The 17,893-nt window shown below is 35.2% G+C and overlaps 1 protein-coding gene across 1 annotated transcript in view; it reads right to left on the bottom strand.

Annotated features, from left to right (window-relative positions):
- LOC106874903 (transmembrane protein 64) overlaps positions 1-17,893 on the bottom strand; it is a 49,831-nt gene that overhangs the window by 22,890 nt on the left and 9,048 nt on the right. The window lies entirely within an intron of this gene.

Genomic DNA, 17,893 nt, shown 5'->3' on the forward strand with positions numbered 1-17,893 from the left:
ATTTATTGTAATAATTATAATTAGCAAGACCAGGAAATATTTCACAGAATTAATGGTAAACCTATTGGGTTATTTCTGAAAACTTTATCCAAAACCCTGAAAACATAACCTGTATTGTGTCTGTATAGAAAGATAGTAACTCATTTGCTACTCATTAAAATGTGAACGAAATTGGAATACGATGATTACTTAATACACTTTACATACTTTATGCACAATTTTATAGACTCAATACACAACACTCATAAAATATTTGCTCTAATTTTTCCATTTTCCCCATTAACAAAAAAAAATATCCCATACATATGATACAACTTTTAGTTAAATTGCATATGTCTGCCATGTAAATAAGCATGAATATTTCACAGAATTGCACTTATGCACATGCGTTAAGTGATAGATGATATATAACACTCAGTTCAATTTTAAAAAAAAATACACTTTCCACTATCCAATCACCACCACCACCACCATCATCATCTCTCTCTGTGTGCCTTTCTTTAACCTCACCATCAGAACATCACCCCTCTGCTAAAATTATATTTTTAACTCTCTTTCTCTACCTTCAACTAACTTTTATAACCACGAAATAAATACTACGTTCCCCCTACTTCATGTCATGGACACTTCTCTCTCCCTCTTCACCTTATCCTCTTTTTGTCTCTCCTTTTTCTTTCTCCTCTCTTTCCCTTCAGCTAATCGCATGAAAGTGCTACAATTACATTCCCTCTACCTTACATCATGAATGCTTCTCTCTTCCTCTTTTTCTCTAATCATGTGAAAGCGTTACCAATGGGTTAAGTAACACAATGACAAGCAGAACTGTTATAAGATAATATTAGTCATTGACTAATACTGTCATTTCCTTCCTGCATTAAAGCTGATAGCAAAAACCTCACATACATAATACAAGGTTACTAATTATTGACAAAACACATTTTAACAGAAGTGAAACCACAACTTTGCTGGTTGAAAAGTGCTGCTAGTTGATGATGGGCACTATAGGGCTTTCCTATAAGGTGTTATCCACCCCTGATTGGAACTCTCCCGTATGACATGTACGCATGCTCAGTGACTTGCTTTAACAGTTGCAATCAGCTGAATGCACATTGCCAGTGACATTTGACATAATTACCCACACTCTGTGGTCAGGATTCTTTTTTTGGTTTGATGTCGGTATCGAAGGGATTACCAGACACCGGACAATACAGTGAGAGCAGCTTTCACTCACATCGTGGTATTCGATGCTGTGTACGTGTCTGTCGTGGTAAAATATGCCACTCCTTAACTGTTGCTTTGCTTTCATCCGTAGCACGAGGTAATTATATCATTATCTGTGAAATTCGGCAACTTACAAAGATCTTTAGATCAGGCAATACTTCACCGAGAGGAGATATAAGCTTCTGCTTATTCCTGTCTGAAGTATCGTCCGATACTTCAGACTTATCGTCCGATACTTCAGACTTATCGTCCGATGAATTTACTTTGTTGACATTCTTCATCAACAGAATGTTTATTCCTTTCAACCTTTCAGTCAAGTCCGCCTTTCTTCCAGTAACATACTGTCCATATAATCTTAAATATTTCTTTAACTCAGGCACAGTAAGTACTTCGATAGCTGAATCATCAAGCTGCTTTATATCCATGATAAGATGTAAAACAATAACAATGGCGTGGGTTAGCCTCTGGAAGTTTAATTATCTACATGGAGCGCCGCCTAGCCAAGGGAGATAACCTACTTATAGGAAAGCCCTATAGACAATAGATATAAAATACAGAAAACTTGGGAAGAAGCAGTTAAACTAGATCTCAGATTGCTGGGCTTCAGAGATGTAGAAATGCAGAAGTGAAATGCTCCAAGCAGACATTAAAACAGATGATGATGATAACAATGACAATGACAGTGATGAAAACAGAGCTGATAGCAAATTAGATACTAATAGTAGTGTTATGGAAAAATACAACAAAAATGTGTGATTAATGGAGAAAACAATTTCTGGGTTGTACATCTTTTTGTCTTATGTTAGATTTAATTTTAAATATCAATTTTCACTCAATGGTTTCTAAAACTCTTGATACATTAGGAAAATTGGCTTCCTAATATTAAGCTTAAAGCTTCAAGAGGACACATACAAGCAAATTTCTTATCTTTTTTTTTATGTAAATTAACGAATAATCAACAAATTAACAAATAACCATCAATATTCCAGCATTTCTATTCATCATGTAACAGAAAATTATAGCAAAGCTGTTACCAAAAAGGAAATAGAAATGTTATGATAACATCAGCATATTAATTAGTTCTCAGATGTCTATTGTCATAACAAGAAAACCATGGGATGTATAAGTAGATTAACTTATAAAATCTCTTAAGAGAACTGTTTCAAATATGTATGTATGGATGTATGTATGGATATAAATATATATATATATATATATATATAATTACTTTTCACAAATGAATCCTGATGAAGCAATTATAGATAACGATCCAGTTTCAAGGTCACAGACAGATAAAGAATATTTTGTTAACACAATTTATTTCCTTCAACAGTGATACTGGAATGAAACAACTTGCAATAAACATGACTGAACTAAGAGTTTCACTTCTTTTTCTCTACTTAACATGTAATAAATTATAATCTGACTGTCTTTTTTTGCTTTTTCTTACTGAATGGATAACTAAAACTGCCAACTGTTTCCTTTATAGTCTTGGTAACAATATGGTTACAGTAAAACAAAATCTGCTGACACTCGTTGATGCTGCATCGAAGAGGCCAGGGAATAGAAGAAAGAAGACATGCACCCAACACCAGAGCTGAAGACACCTCCGAAAGGGGGGGCCCCGCCACGTCAAAACGGTAGAGGAGTAGGGGCCGAAACCGGACGTGGTTCCTCCTGATGATGTCTTCAGCTAACTGGATCCTAATCCACCAAGGGAAGGTATGTCAGAAAAAAGTAATTCAACAACGCGGGTTGATGAACCGTAAAACGTGTGGCCAGAACCTCCTGGAAAATAACCATAGCGAGGGACATTCCACAGTTGAATTAGAACAGTCACAAACAGTGAAAGAAGACATGCACCCAGCACCAGAGCTGAAGACACCTCCGAAAGGGTGTGGCCCTGCTACGTCAAAACGGTAGAGGAGTAGGGGCCGAAACCGGACGTGGTTCCTCCTGATGATGTCTTGAGCTAACTGGATCCTATAAAGGAGCTGTTGTGGTAGCAGACCACGAAACATGGTTGAAATTCCTCCTTCTTCTTCCTTCTGTTCATTGCAACACTACAAGCACTCAATTGATTATGACGATGAGGGTTCGATTTTAACCAATCAATGGAACAGCCAGCTTGTGAAAGTAATTTTCAAGTAGCTGAGCACTCCACAGACATGTATCCTTAACATAATTCCCAGGGAGATTTGGCCTGACAGAAAATGTGACAAGACCGGCTCTTTGAAATACAGGTACAACACATTTTTTACCAGCTGAGTGAACTCATGACATTCTGATCATGAGATGAATACCCTGACCACTAAACCACGTCTTCACTCGTCATTGTCGTCGTTGTCATTATTATTATTATTTAACATAGGCGTAAGAGTGGCTGTGTGGTAAGTAGCTTGCTTACCAACCACATGGTTCCGGGTTCAGTCCCACTGCGTGGCACCTTAGGCAAGTGTCTTCTACTATAGCCTCAGGCCGACCAAAGCCTTGTGAGTGGATTTGGTAGACGGAAACTGAAAGAAGCCCGTCGTATATATGTGTATATATATATATATATATATATATATATATATATATATATATATATATATATATATATGTATATATATATATATATATATATATATATATATATATATATATATATGTATATATATATATATATATGTATATATATATATATATATGTATATATATGTATATATATATGTATATATATATATGTATATATATATATATATGTATATATATATATGTATATATATATATATATGTATATATATATATGTATATATATATATGTATATATATATATATATGTATATATATATATGTATATATATATATATATGTATATATATATATGTATATATATATATATATATATATGTATATATATATATATATATATATATGTATATATATATATATATAATAGTTAATGTATATATTAATATTATCTCAGTTTTAAAAAAACCTTTGATAATGTAAATAAATATGTTAATAGTTACCAGAGGTAGCAAAATTACACTAGAAACCAAGATATCACAGCCGTTTTACAGGTAGAGATACCAAGTTAAAGTGATACATTTTGAGAAGATATGAATAATAATAATAAATGGAGCAAAACACATATAAGGAACTTTTATTTATATGCGTTTTGCTCCATTTATTCATCATCATCATCATCATCATCGTTTAACGTCCGCTTTCCATGCTAGCATGGGTTGGACGATTTGACTGAGGACTGGTGAAACCGGATGGCAACACCAGGCTCCAATCTAATTGGAGCCTCATCATCATCATTTAAAATCTATATAAGATTTATCAAGTAGCCAGCATGGAAAACTAAGTGAGGAAAAAATTAATACAAAATATATAAATTTTTTCTGAAATATAAAATACATTAGTGTATCAAGGGCTATTACTATAAGTAATGCCTCACGCTGTAATGGGACTCTAAAGTCAAACTACTTCAATAAATATACACAGGCACCAAAATCAAGGGAATGAACATAGAAGAGGTTCCTTTATTAAAAGGTTTAGCCATATATGGTTAATGATTTCATGGCCAGCATGTATAATATGCTCTACAATCATCTGTACAACATAACCAGAAAATATAAACATCTCTACATACCAAGCAAACAACAACACATCCAGCAGAGCATATACAAATGTTCACACTTATATATCCAAGAAAGGGAGCTTCTCATGTTCATCTCAGCCCAAAGCAAATAAGAAATGTGTGTGCGTGTGTGTGTTTTATGTACTCTTTTACTTGTTTCAGTCATTTGACTGTGGCCATGCTGGAGCACTGCCTTTAGTCGAGCAAATCGACCCCAAGACATATTCTTTGTAAGCCTGGTACTTATTCTATCAATTCCTTTTGCCAAACTGCAAAGTTACGGGGATGTAAACACACCAGCATCGGTTGTCAAGCGATGTTGGGGGGACAAACACAGACACACAAACATATACACACACACACATACATATATATATATATACATATATATATATATACATATACATATATACAACAGGCTTCTTTCAGTTTCTATCTACCAAATCCACTCACAAGGCTCTGGTCAGCCTGAGGCTATAGTAGAAGACACTTTCCCAAGGTGCCACACAGTGGGACTGAACCCGGAACCATGTGGTTGGTAAGGCAGCTACTTACCACACAGCCACTCCTACGCCTATATCAAAACAAAAATTAGAAAATTTATAAAATGTGGAATCTTCATAGGTCTTGCAAGTCAATATAATTCTAAATCTATATTAACCTTTTATAAGTTATCATCAGGGAGAAAAGAAAGGAAACGGAACATAAAAACATTGACTGTAGTTGGCTTCAAATTTTGGCACAAGGACAGCAATTTTAGGGGAGAAGCTAAGCTGATTCCATCGATGTCAGTGTTTAACTGATACTTACTTTATTGATCCTGAAAGGATGAAAGGCAAAGTCAATCTCAGCAGAATTTGAACTGAGAATGTAAAGACAGACAACAGCATGCTAATGATTCTGCCAACTCGTTGCCTTAACACTGACTATTATTATAACAAATCAACACATTTGTCTATTTAGGGATTTCAAATAAAGTTATATTTTACATATGGAATTTTGTTTCTTTAACAATCACACAATATTTAAAATACTCAACCTAACATAAAATAGAAAGCAAATAACATACCACAGTTACGTTTTTTTTTTTTAAATATGCTACATTTTCTTTATGAATGAATTTACAAACTGCACTGTAAATATTTGCTTTACATTTTCTTTGTTCTTTTTTGTTTTACTGGTATTTTACAAATCAAAAACCAAAAACTGGCAACTTATTATACATTTTTAACTTTAGTATAATGATAAAAAATTCCAGAGGTTTAGTAAAAGTGAAGAGAATTGTTTCCCTATACTACAAACAAGGTTTTCAGACCTATGAGGGAGGCTGAAATAGTTGTCAACCCACAAGTAATAACAGCCAAATCTCCCTCAAAGCATATTTGAGGGAGATGCCTTAAAAAGGAAGGATACACTGGCCAATGTAGTCAGAAGTACATTTTGCTCGTAAAGACAGGGTGGTCATGACTGGAAAATTTTAAAACAAAACACTACCAGTGCACCTATGAACATAGCAATTCTCAACCAGTTAGAAATTGCAGCCAAATATCTCCCTCAAATGACACCCAACTGTTATGAAAAATTAATAACATTGGACAATGTTGTCCTACATACATTATGGCTGAAGAAAAAGACAGATTGTCATAGCAAGAATACCTCTTATTATAGATCTCGCTTAATGACAGCTGATCAGAAGTTAACAATAGCATAAGGTTTCTATTATAAAAAAATAAGTTATGTATTATAGGTTGTTGCATGTGTGATGTTAATGTATTTGGAATACTGAGAACAATAGATTTGAGAAAGTGGCTGGTGTCAAAAGCATTGATTGTTGTACATAGCAGAGTTGTAAAAGCGAATTAGTATAAAAGGCATTGGTTGATATGGACAAGAAAGTTATGGATGAAGCTGGGAACTGAAAGTCTTAAGTAATGTATATATAAAAGTTGAAAACACGGTTGGACACTAAAAGTACTGAGTAGTGTAGAAATAGGACAATCAAGAAAGTAGTTGAGTACCAAAAACATTGGGTACATAAGAAAGTTTTGAAAGTGTTTTGGCACGAAAGGCTGATGTAGATAAATAAGATGACTACTTTGGGATGAATGTCTTACATAAATGGAGGATGTATGTTAAGAGAAGTTTTCTTATCAGTAGTTTATAGCAGAAGGTACTCATGGGAAAATTGAGAGTAGGCTAGAGGGGTTCTAAGAAAAGTAGCCATTAGGGATGAAATGCTGCCAGATTAACATGTATAAAAAAAACTTGTGTAATGCAAACCCATTCAATTCTTACCAGCATGGGATAGTAGATGGTAAACACATCAACAAGGTCATTCAACTAGCTAGAAATAACAGCAAAGTTTACCTGAAGTCACACTAGCATTTTAGAAATAAAATGAAGGTAATATTACACTAGGTAATCCTCGGTACAATTATGGCTGAAAAATGACAATATAGTTATGTTTGAAAGGCTTTTTTTTTTACATACAGATCTGTCTGACAAAGGCTGCCCTGGGGCTAAACTACAACAGCCAAGACAAGAAATGTAAAAATTTAATACAATAAAGATAATCCAAAATTTAAAGAAAAAGCCACATATTTCACCATTTAATCTAGTTTTAGATATATCAGAATTTTTTTTTATGGAAAAGGTTTCAGTTTCACTAAAGTTAAGGATAGCTGTTTAATAAGAAGGGGTTAAGGCAAAAAATGTACTTTTATTCTATAAATCTCAGTGAAGGACAAAATAAAAGAATTTATCAGGACTCTATGTGCTGTTTCACTGCTCACTATGTAAATTTCAGCCCAAATTCAGCAACAGGAAAAAAAATAAAAAATAAATAAATGGGTAAAAATTTTTTAAAAAATGATAAACAGTTATTTAATCTTCCTGGAACTGTCAAGTTGACATCATGTACAACTTTGGCTACAAGCAAATAGTTTTGGCTCTGTGACCTTTTCACTGTAGTTAAAATGGAAGTCAGCAGCCTGGGAAGTGCAAAACAAGAGGGCAAATGAAATACTAATTGATAGCAAAATGTGAAAACACCTGAAAGTTACAATTAGACAGGAGACATCAGATGTCAAAATCTAAAGAGAATTTGAAATCGCAAACAATAATCTACGCTACTTGATACTTTACAAACACAAAGTATACAATTGTAGTTTGTTTGTTGAAGCCATTAAACAGTAAAAACTATTTAAATACCTTCAAGCTAATAATCCTTTTCAGTCTGGTTATGTATTCAAACAAGTGTAAAAAAAAAAAATAAAAAAAAAAAATAAAAAAAAAAAGATTTAGAATAATTACTTTGCACTGCAATAATAATGATGAAGCCTGATAGAGACATTGTAATGTAATTCTATGTAATACCACAAATTGTTAAGCATTTACACCAAACTCAAAACTGAAGTGTGTTTACAAACAGTAAAGAAGTTCCCTCATAGATACCTGGTGACCTAAACTCTTCAAGAAGAAAGAAACAGAAAACACACTTGCCCAGGATGCCACATAGTGGAACCTTGAACCTTGGACAAGTGTCTTCTACTATAGTCCAGGGCCAACCAAAGCCTTGTGAGTGGATTTAGTAGATGGAAACTGAAAGAATTGAAGTTGCAAAGAAATATTTATTGACCATGTATAACTAGTAAATGGAAAAGCATGCGAAGTAAAAAGAGTTAATTTCGGCCTGTATATGTGTGTACACGATCTCATAGTAGTATATAGAGAGAGATATAGTAATGTTATAGAGAAAAGAAAGTAAGTTAGTGAAAGTGAGAGTGGTGGGACAAAACAACTGCTTCGTTGGTGAGTTACCATAGTTGTTCTTTTGTGCCTTTTCCTTTAAAGATGGTGTTTTGTTTAGCTAGTCAGCCAGGGAGACGCAATAGTCCAGGTGTTAGAACAGTGGACTCGCGGTCATAGAATCGCGGTTTCGATTCCCAGACCGGGCGTTGTGAGTGTTTATTGAGCGAAAACACCAAAAGCTCCAACGAGGCTCTGGCAGGGGATGGTGGCAAACCCTGCGGTACTCTTCCACCACAACGTTCTCTCACTCTTACTTCCTGTTTCTGTTGTACCTGTAATTCAAAGGGTCAGCCTTGTCACACTGTGTCACGCTGAATATCCCCGAGAACTACGTTAAGGGTACACGTCTGTGGAGTGCTCAGCCACTTGCACGTTAATTTCATGAGCAGGCTGTTCTGTTGATCGGATCAACTGGAACCCTCGACGTCGTAAGCGACGGAGTGCCAACACAGTCAGCCAGACTCAGTTCTCACTAATTGACTTTGGCTTATGGAGTTCTTGTTTTTATAACTATCTAAAACCGGCCAGAAGGATAGACATATTGTTGAGAACAATTGATTTCGTTGGCCTAGCTTTTGGTGGCCTACAAGAGGTTAGAAGGGTTAAGTGGCAAAGACATTATTATGCTTAGTGATGGCATCTAGCAAAGGTAACTGCTGTCACTCACAGAAAAGCTATTGTTTTACTGTGAGAAAAAGACTGTTGGACTGTTAAATGAAATTTGGCTATCGAAGATCAAATCCACGCTATGCCTGCATGAAGCCACTACATATATATATATATACTTTTATATATAGTCCACTCTGTAAGGTGGTTGGTGTTAGGAAGGGTATCTAGCTGTAAAAATCTAGCCAAAACAGATAATGAAGTCTGGTGCAGTCTTCTGCCCAGCCAACCCATCAGACTGTCCAACCCATGCCATTTAATGGACGTTAAATGATGATGATGATGATATATATAAGGGCATCCAGTTGTAGAAAATTCACCTCAACAAATTCTGTCTAATCTGATGTATGCAAGCATGGAATGGAAATCAAATGACGATGATGATGTAATCACATACAAAGAAGAAGAAGAAGAACAACAACAACAACTGCTGTTGCTGCTGCTGCTACCACAATCACCTTTAAATCTGTCTTATTTGATTCAAACCCACAATCACCAAATTGGCTGAAAAATAAAATCAGTGTTGCATGAATAACTACCTATAAATCATAGATTTTATGCACTGACTGAGTCCATAGTAGAAGTGACATGTCTCATTGATAAACAACTAGACTGCCTGCTCGTGCAAGAGGTCAAATCCATTGTAAGAAGTTTTGCTTTTCTTTTTGTCTTTCTTTCTATAAAACATTTTAACTTTTTACCTCAATTCACACAGCTGGTAGAGATAGGTACCAGACCATCAGGGAATAGCTTACTGAAATAAATTGGTAGCTTATCCAGATGGAAATATATTTCTCATCTACATAATGGGCACAGGAGTGGCTGTGTGGTAAGTAGCTGTGTGGTAAGTGGCTGTGTGGTAAGTAGCTTGCTTACCAACCACATGGTTCTGGGTTCAGTCCCACTGAGTGGCATCTTGGGCAAGTGTCTTCTACTATAGCCTCGGGTTGACCAAAGCCTTGTGAGTGGATTTGGTAGACGGAAACTGAAAGAAGCCCGTCATATATATGTATATATGTGTGTGTGTGTTTGTGTGTCTGTGTTTGTCCCCCTAGCATTGCTTGACAACCGATGCTGGTATGTTTATGTCCCCGTCACTTAGCGGTTTGGCAAAAGAAACCGATAGAATAAGTACTAGGTTTACAAAGAATAAGTCCCGGGGTTGATTTGCTCGACTAAAGGCGGTGCTCCAGCATGGCCGCAGTCAAATGACTGAAACAAGTAAAAGAGTAAAAGAGAGAGTAAAGAGTATAATATCATTGAAACTGGAACAAAGCACTGGTCCTTAAAATCACCTATCCTATGGCTGAGAAGACATTTAAATTTTACAATTGAATCTAGCTCTCCTCCCTCTACTACAACCACAGAGAGAGTACCAGTTCTGTCAAAATTAGTTCACACAAGATACTAGACGAAGCCTTTTTACACTATCATTGGATCCTACCCCAGTGAACACAGTATAATAGAAGCGTGCATTGTAATATCAGTAGAGCTGGTTGATGGAGGGAGGGGGAAACCAGCAATAACAATGATGTGAAATTTCATGTTCACACAGGTACAGGCATGGCGATGTGCTTAAGAAGCTCACTTTGCAACCACATGATCTTGGGTTCAGCTGCACTGAGTGACAGTTCGAGCAAATGTCTTCTGCTGTAGCTCTTAAATGCCTTGAGAGTAAATCTGGTAGATGGAAACTGTGAGGAAGCCTATTGTATATATCTAAATATATGTGTGCAATGGGTTTTATGTATATATATCATCATCATCGTTTAACGTCCACTTTCCATGCTAGCATGGGTTGGACGAATATATATATATATATGTATATATATGTGTATATATATATATATATATATATATATATATACACACACATGCATACATACACACGACAGGCTTCCACACAGTTTCCGTTTACCAAATTCACTCCTAAAACACACACATATACATGTGTGTGTATATGCCTTTGTATCTGTGCTTGTACTCCACAACCACATGAAAACCCGTGTTGGTTCATTTACATACATGTAACTTAGAGGTTTAGCAAGAAATGCTGACAGAATAAGTAGTAGACTGTAGCTTCAGCATGGCTGCAGTTCAATGAGTGGAACAAGTAGCTGTAAGAAACGTAGACACTCTGAATACGATGAATAGGTTAATAGTTAAGTCTAAAACTGTGTTTGCTAAAAGAGAATAGCAGCTTCGATCAACACAAGTTACATGACTGCTTTCTAAACAATGGTAAACTTAAACCTAAAATCTACTACTTGAGAGTAGGTGATGAAGTCAGTTCTGAGAATGCTTGGCCTAACAGACAAGGAGTTACAGAATTGAAATTAATGATAAGTTTTACAATAATCTGTCCAACTTGTGTTAGTCACAAAATGCAGTCATGAAGATGATGATGATGCTGATGTTAATGTTGATGATGACATTGATGATAACTGTGGTGATGAACTAATAAAATTGCTGCAATTTTTCATAGGAACAGAATATATAAAAACTATAAATTCATTTTTCATAAAATGGGCCATTTAACAAACTGAATGAATTTCTAAGTGCCACTGAATGTAACCTTAGAAACTAATATTATATATCAGTTGAACTGAAATTCTGAATTTAAAATCTAACCTATTTATGAATTTCACACAATCGTTAAATTCTAGAACATGATCTTTTTTTTATCAAAATGTATATTATATATTTATATATATATATACATAAATAACATTGAAAATCATTTTGTATATCATTGGAGTCTATATGTGTGTATAAATTGCTTCATAAATTCCTCAATTAAGAAAAAAGAAAAATGAATTCACACTCAGATACAAAAGATTTTTTTAATAAAATTAATGAAGAGAAAATTTGATCTTCAACCTTCTGCAAAGCACAAGTCAGACCCACATTGAAGTAATGTTCACATATATGGAACAGTAATGTTACTGCACTCACAGATATCCTAGACTGCATTAAAAAAAATAAGGCCATTTAACAGATTGGTCTCAACAGACATGTTTCTTCTATCACAACTACAACAGCCTCTGTACTAAGCAGACTAGTTGTATACTCTATCCATTAAACCCTACTCAATGCACTTGCTTTACTGCCGCACATCTCAGACCCTACGCAAAATACTTCATCTATCATTCCTCACAAGAACTACAAAGCTATGAAATTCCTTCCCCATTCTTACTTTCTTCTCCATATATTGACATACAAATGTTCAAGCTGTATATCATATGTTTTGCTCTTATAAGTCTGGGATGTCCTGTAAACATCATAGTCCTGCTTCTCCTACCATCACTAACTTTAAACATATGGGTAGATAACACAAGGATCACTTCTTCTCGACAATGAAATACTCATTCACAGCTCATATCCCATCCTTAGATTTTTATATATTTCCTACAGTTGTTATAGATAGTAACTTGATGCCTGTGAAACTTCATGTTCCAGCTGAATAAATAGCACACACATGAACACTATAAGTGTCAAGGGACAAAAACATGGAAGTGCTCAGTAAAAGTTTGTATGTAAAATAGATATGATTTCCTATCTGGATATCAGATGGTTACCAGTAGCATCAATCTGAACAATCCCAGAGAGAATACATAGCTCCATTGTTCCTTCCCCCAACAAACATATATGATTTAATCACACTAATCTAATCCTTTACCTCAAACACTCAGAGCCAAAAAAAGAAGCTATGGGCACAACCACTCTATTTCGTTTCCAGTCAAACTAACAAAATAAATAAATTCAATCTTCCAGAGAAAATAAATTTTAGAAGATACAAAATGTTCAATTCAAGGCCAATGGCATAGGATATATTAAAATATTGTTTCCTTCAGAGTAAAGAAAGATTTAATGATTTACAACTCAGTGTTAGTTTACAAGCTTAGCTATGATTCCAATTTGTTTATTGAGTGTCAACCTAGTATAATCCAGAGATGTGATGTAACATCAACATCTGGCAGTAATGAAAATTTAAACTGAATTGTAAAAGGTTACATCAGCAACCTATGTGCATGTGTGGTAGATTAGTTAAGTTTAACAATATTTGTGTATAGTATAATACATTGATAATTCAGACTATCATGGCATTGCAGTGGCAGAAATGTCAGACTGAATGCTTTTTTAGTATTTAGACTCATCCCAATGTATTTAGTGTTTAAATCCTACTGAGGTCAATAAAAAACAAAGTAGCAGGCAAATACTGTTTAGGTTCATCAACTATGCCTCTTCTCTACAAATTTATGACTTTATGACAAGATGATAAATCAGTCTAACATTACATTGCAACTGTCAATTTTTATGTTCTTCATTTCTCAGACAGAGGCCAGATGGCTAATTTGATCAGGTACTGTACTAGCTGACAGTATATTTTGAGTTCAAATATATTCCTGGCAATTTGTTGCATTTATTTAAAGCAGAATACTTTTATTCTACATTGTTCCAGTGCACTTATCTGTCAGGAAATAGTGCCAAATCATTAAAAAATGTTGCGTGCATTTGTTTGTTGATCTGTCTAGGAAGAGATTGATGCCATAAAACCAGAGCTAAGTACTGACCCTTTAAAGCCATTTGATCTCAACCCTTAAGTTATCACTCTGTAGGGCTGACAAAGGCTATGTGACAACAATGCAACATTATACACCTAACATTTAAAACCAAAGGAAATATTATTAAACAAAATGGATACACATATACACATTAGTATACAATTATCAAGTAATCAATACAGACTGTCAGTAACACCTGACACCATCACTTTAATTCTAGCAAAGGATATATAATTAAATGTAAGCAAAATAGGAGTGAGGTTGTTAGCATGTAAAAGTTTAACAGAACAACCAGTACTGAACTTCTGTACTGTTAACTCAAGAAGACTAATGGATAGAAGGAGGTTTAGGATAGATCCCTGGTGAATGCCTACCTAACTTATATTCAGCAAAAGAAACCAAATAATTGAAGAATCATTTTCAACAACTGAATTATCAGCAAAGTCAGTCCTTGCTACACTCCACACTGTTTGTGGTCATACTCTAAACCAGTGTAACAACCAAGGGAATTTTGGGTAGATTCTCATAATTCTGTCTTCATTGAAAGATACATTGAACCATTAGTTTCCTGATGATTAAAGATAAAACAGCTGAAACATCATATTGTAATATTAACATTTGGCCTTGTGATATTTTAGGTCAACCTCAGGCCGACAGGCTCATTAGACCAAAGCTTGTCTTAGTTTCTATGAGCAAGAAAGCATACAATATTCCTGCTAAATGGAGCATTCAGTCTGTTACAGGATTAACCTTGAGATGTGACTGGTTCTCACTTCAACTGGGTGAAGATGAGCAACAAGAAATGAAATGTTTTTGCTCAAGAACACTACACAATATCCAGTCTGAAAATTGAAACTGCACTGTTATTATCTGAAGTTCAACACCCAAAACACCAGAGATATAACAGCAATTACGTTTTTACTATGCCCAAGGGTAATTTTATAAGAGAAGGTATTTCTGTTGACTTCAGAATGTTTCTGGTGTTTATTGTATTAGGCTGAGAGGGGTGAAAGATAATGCGAACAGGAGCAGGATTTCAACTCAGTGCCAAACTAAATGCAATTAATCTTTCAGTAGAACCATCACCAAAATCTGTTATAATATTACTAGACTAATTATAACAATTACATTTGCACCATGAGGGCCATGGGATGGCAGAAATATTAGAATGTATGACTAAATACTTGGTATTATTTAATTGTATTCTTTCTTATATTGTGAGCCAGGGTTCCTTTTGCTTTCTAGCTCATTGGAACTTAAAATAAGTACCAGTAATGTACTGAGATCAATTCAATATAATATGTACAGCAACATATTGCAAATATATTTCTTCTTGGTGACAACATACACTTCTTGCATCAAAATTAAAGGAAAAATGTTAGGACCAAGAATGTAAAATGAAAATTTTACCTAATGTTTATCACATCACATCTAGATGTTAATGGTAATATTAACATTTGAATCATCATCATCATCATCATCGTTTAACGTCCGCTTTCCATGCTAGCATGGGTTGGACGATTTGACTGAGGACTGGTGAAACCGGATGGCAACACCAGGCTCCAATCTAAATTTGGCAGAGTTTCTACAGCTGGATGCCCTTCCTAACGCCAATGTGATACAAAAATCATTGCTTATAAGTACCTTTGTTTATAAGTACCAACTAAATATTGGTGTTGGTGGTGGTGGGGAGGGGGAAGGAAAGGGATATAACTGACTACATTTTTCTACCCAAATTTTTTTGTTTAAGCAACCCTCTGGGGATGATAAGGTGTGTATTAGTCAAGTGCTGAGTTTAATTAATTGTTCCCTCCCTACAAATTACTGGCCTTGTGTTGTTACTGCTACTACAACTACTACTACTACTACCACCATAAGCACTACCTCTACTACTACTACAACAACTACTGCAGGACAAACAACATAACAACCACTGGAGAGAAGGTAAAGCTATCAGAAGTCACTTCTATAAAACATGATTATCAATTATTTTATTGATCCTCAGGCAGACTATAAAACATTTTCAACATAAGCACTGTAGTTAGTTAACAAACAGCTGCTCCACTGTCAAATTGATCTGTCTTTACAATGTTAAGTTTTTGCTCGGGGGGGGGGGGGGGCCATTTGTATACTGTGCCATTTCCATTGTATGCATTCCCACAGTTATCATCATTATCATCGATGTTTGAATGTCTTCTACTATAGCCCCAGGCCAACCAAAGCCTTGTGAGTGGATTTGGTAGATGGAAACTGAAAGAAACCTGTGGTATATATAAATATGTGTATAGACATGTGCGCGTGTGTTGTTTTTGTCTCTTGACTTGACATGGCATGATAGTTGTAAATGAAGGTCACTGTCATACAAGCAGTGTCGTTCATTTCCAATATTCTACAGAAACATGTCTGGCCATGGGGAAATATTACCTTGCTTAGAAACAAGTGAGGGTTGGTGACAGGAAGGGTGTCTCTATTCTTTATTCTTCTGGACAACAGCCAAGCTGAAGCACAGCCTTAATTTATTTTCTTTCAGTTTTACTGTTACTTTATGGCTGGAAGTTGGTCTATGATTGAGTTTGTAACAGCTGATTTTCCCTGGGTGTATCCTTGAATGGATGCTTGATCTGGTATTGTCATTAGGAATTTATCCAATGTTTTGTGTTTCAGTAGAGGTTCCCTTTTACATTTCTGATTTCTTCAGACTGATACAATAGAGTGTTTTTGTTGTGATTTCGAAGGTGGAAAATCTATCTCAAGTATACTGTCTGTCCCATGCAAGCATGGAAAAATGGCTGTTAAATGATGATGATGATGATCATCCTCTAACGACTGTTTTCCATGCTGGCATGGATTGAAAATAAACAGAAATAATGGGTTATATTACATTGATTTATTTGCTACAGCTGTTTCAGATATGCATTAGGGTGCATTCCTGGTTCATATAATTAAGATTCGGTTGAATTAGGTACTTAAATTGTGGCATTTTGTTAGGCCAATCTAATTTGCATACCCAAATAATATCAGGTGAATATCAAACTCTGTGCAGAAGTGTTTGCACTTGATATTCTTGCAGCGTATGCAGATAACATGACCCAGCTTAGTGAAGAGATTCGCTCTTGGTTGTTCAGACATGCACTTTATATAAAAGTACAAAAATACTTTATATAAAATTTCCAAAGTGCAGATTCCAGGGTAGGCAAATAAGATACAAGTAACAAAGATGTACAGGTATCAATTCATTATGGTCGTTTCAAGCGACTCCTTTAATTGATTAATGAAAACATCATTGCAAAGAAACTGTTTTCATCAATAGACTTCAAGCACAAAGGACAAACCTACTGCTTTAATATATCCATATCACCAATGGAGCTCAAATATTTACATTGATTCTGTAGGCACACACACACAGCATGGCAGGTTTCTTTCAGTTTTCATTTAACAAATCCACGTGTGTGTGTGTGTGTGTGAATGCACACACTTTCATACATATGTGCACAGGCATGCATAAAAATATTTTGTTAGCTTGCAATGGAGAAAAGCGACTTTGTCCTCAGGAGGTCTTTCTGGTTTTTTTTGGGGGGGTGACATTGGTGTAATTGATGTTTAGTTTGAATGTATTGTAGGTCAATGCTTAAAAAATTAGATAGGTAGGGAAAAAGTTCCAGAGGATAAGAATTGGAAACAACTGGGTGAAGTATTTAGTGTGGGACCATAAAAGTTAAACACAGCGAGGGTGAAGGGGGATGAAGGGAGTCAGGCAGTGGAGCAGACATGCAAGTAGCTAGTTCAAGTGGAGCGAAGGCTGTTGTAGCAGTGTTTGAAGTATTCAAAAAATTAGATCATACATCTGTGAATGTGGTGTGTAGGTGAATGAATTAATGTCAATTAGTCAGGCCTGGCTTTGAATTTGGTCTGAAGTGTTTGTGCGCGTAACAACAATGCCATCTTATATAAGTGAACAATACTGCAGGGTGGGTATTACACACGCTTTGGAACAGAGGTG

The sequence above is a fragment of the Octopus bimaculoides genome, chromosome 1 (assembly GCF_046866305.1).
Source record: "Octopus bimaculoides isolate indiv1 chromosome 1, ASM4686630v1, whole genome shotgun sequence".
NCBI lineage: Eukaryota > Metazoa > Mollusca > Cephalopoda > Octopoda > Octopodidae > Octopus > Octopus bimaculoides.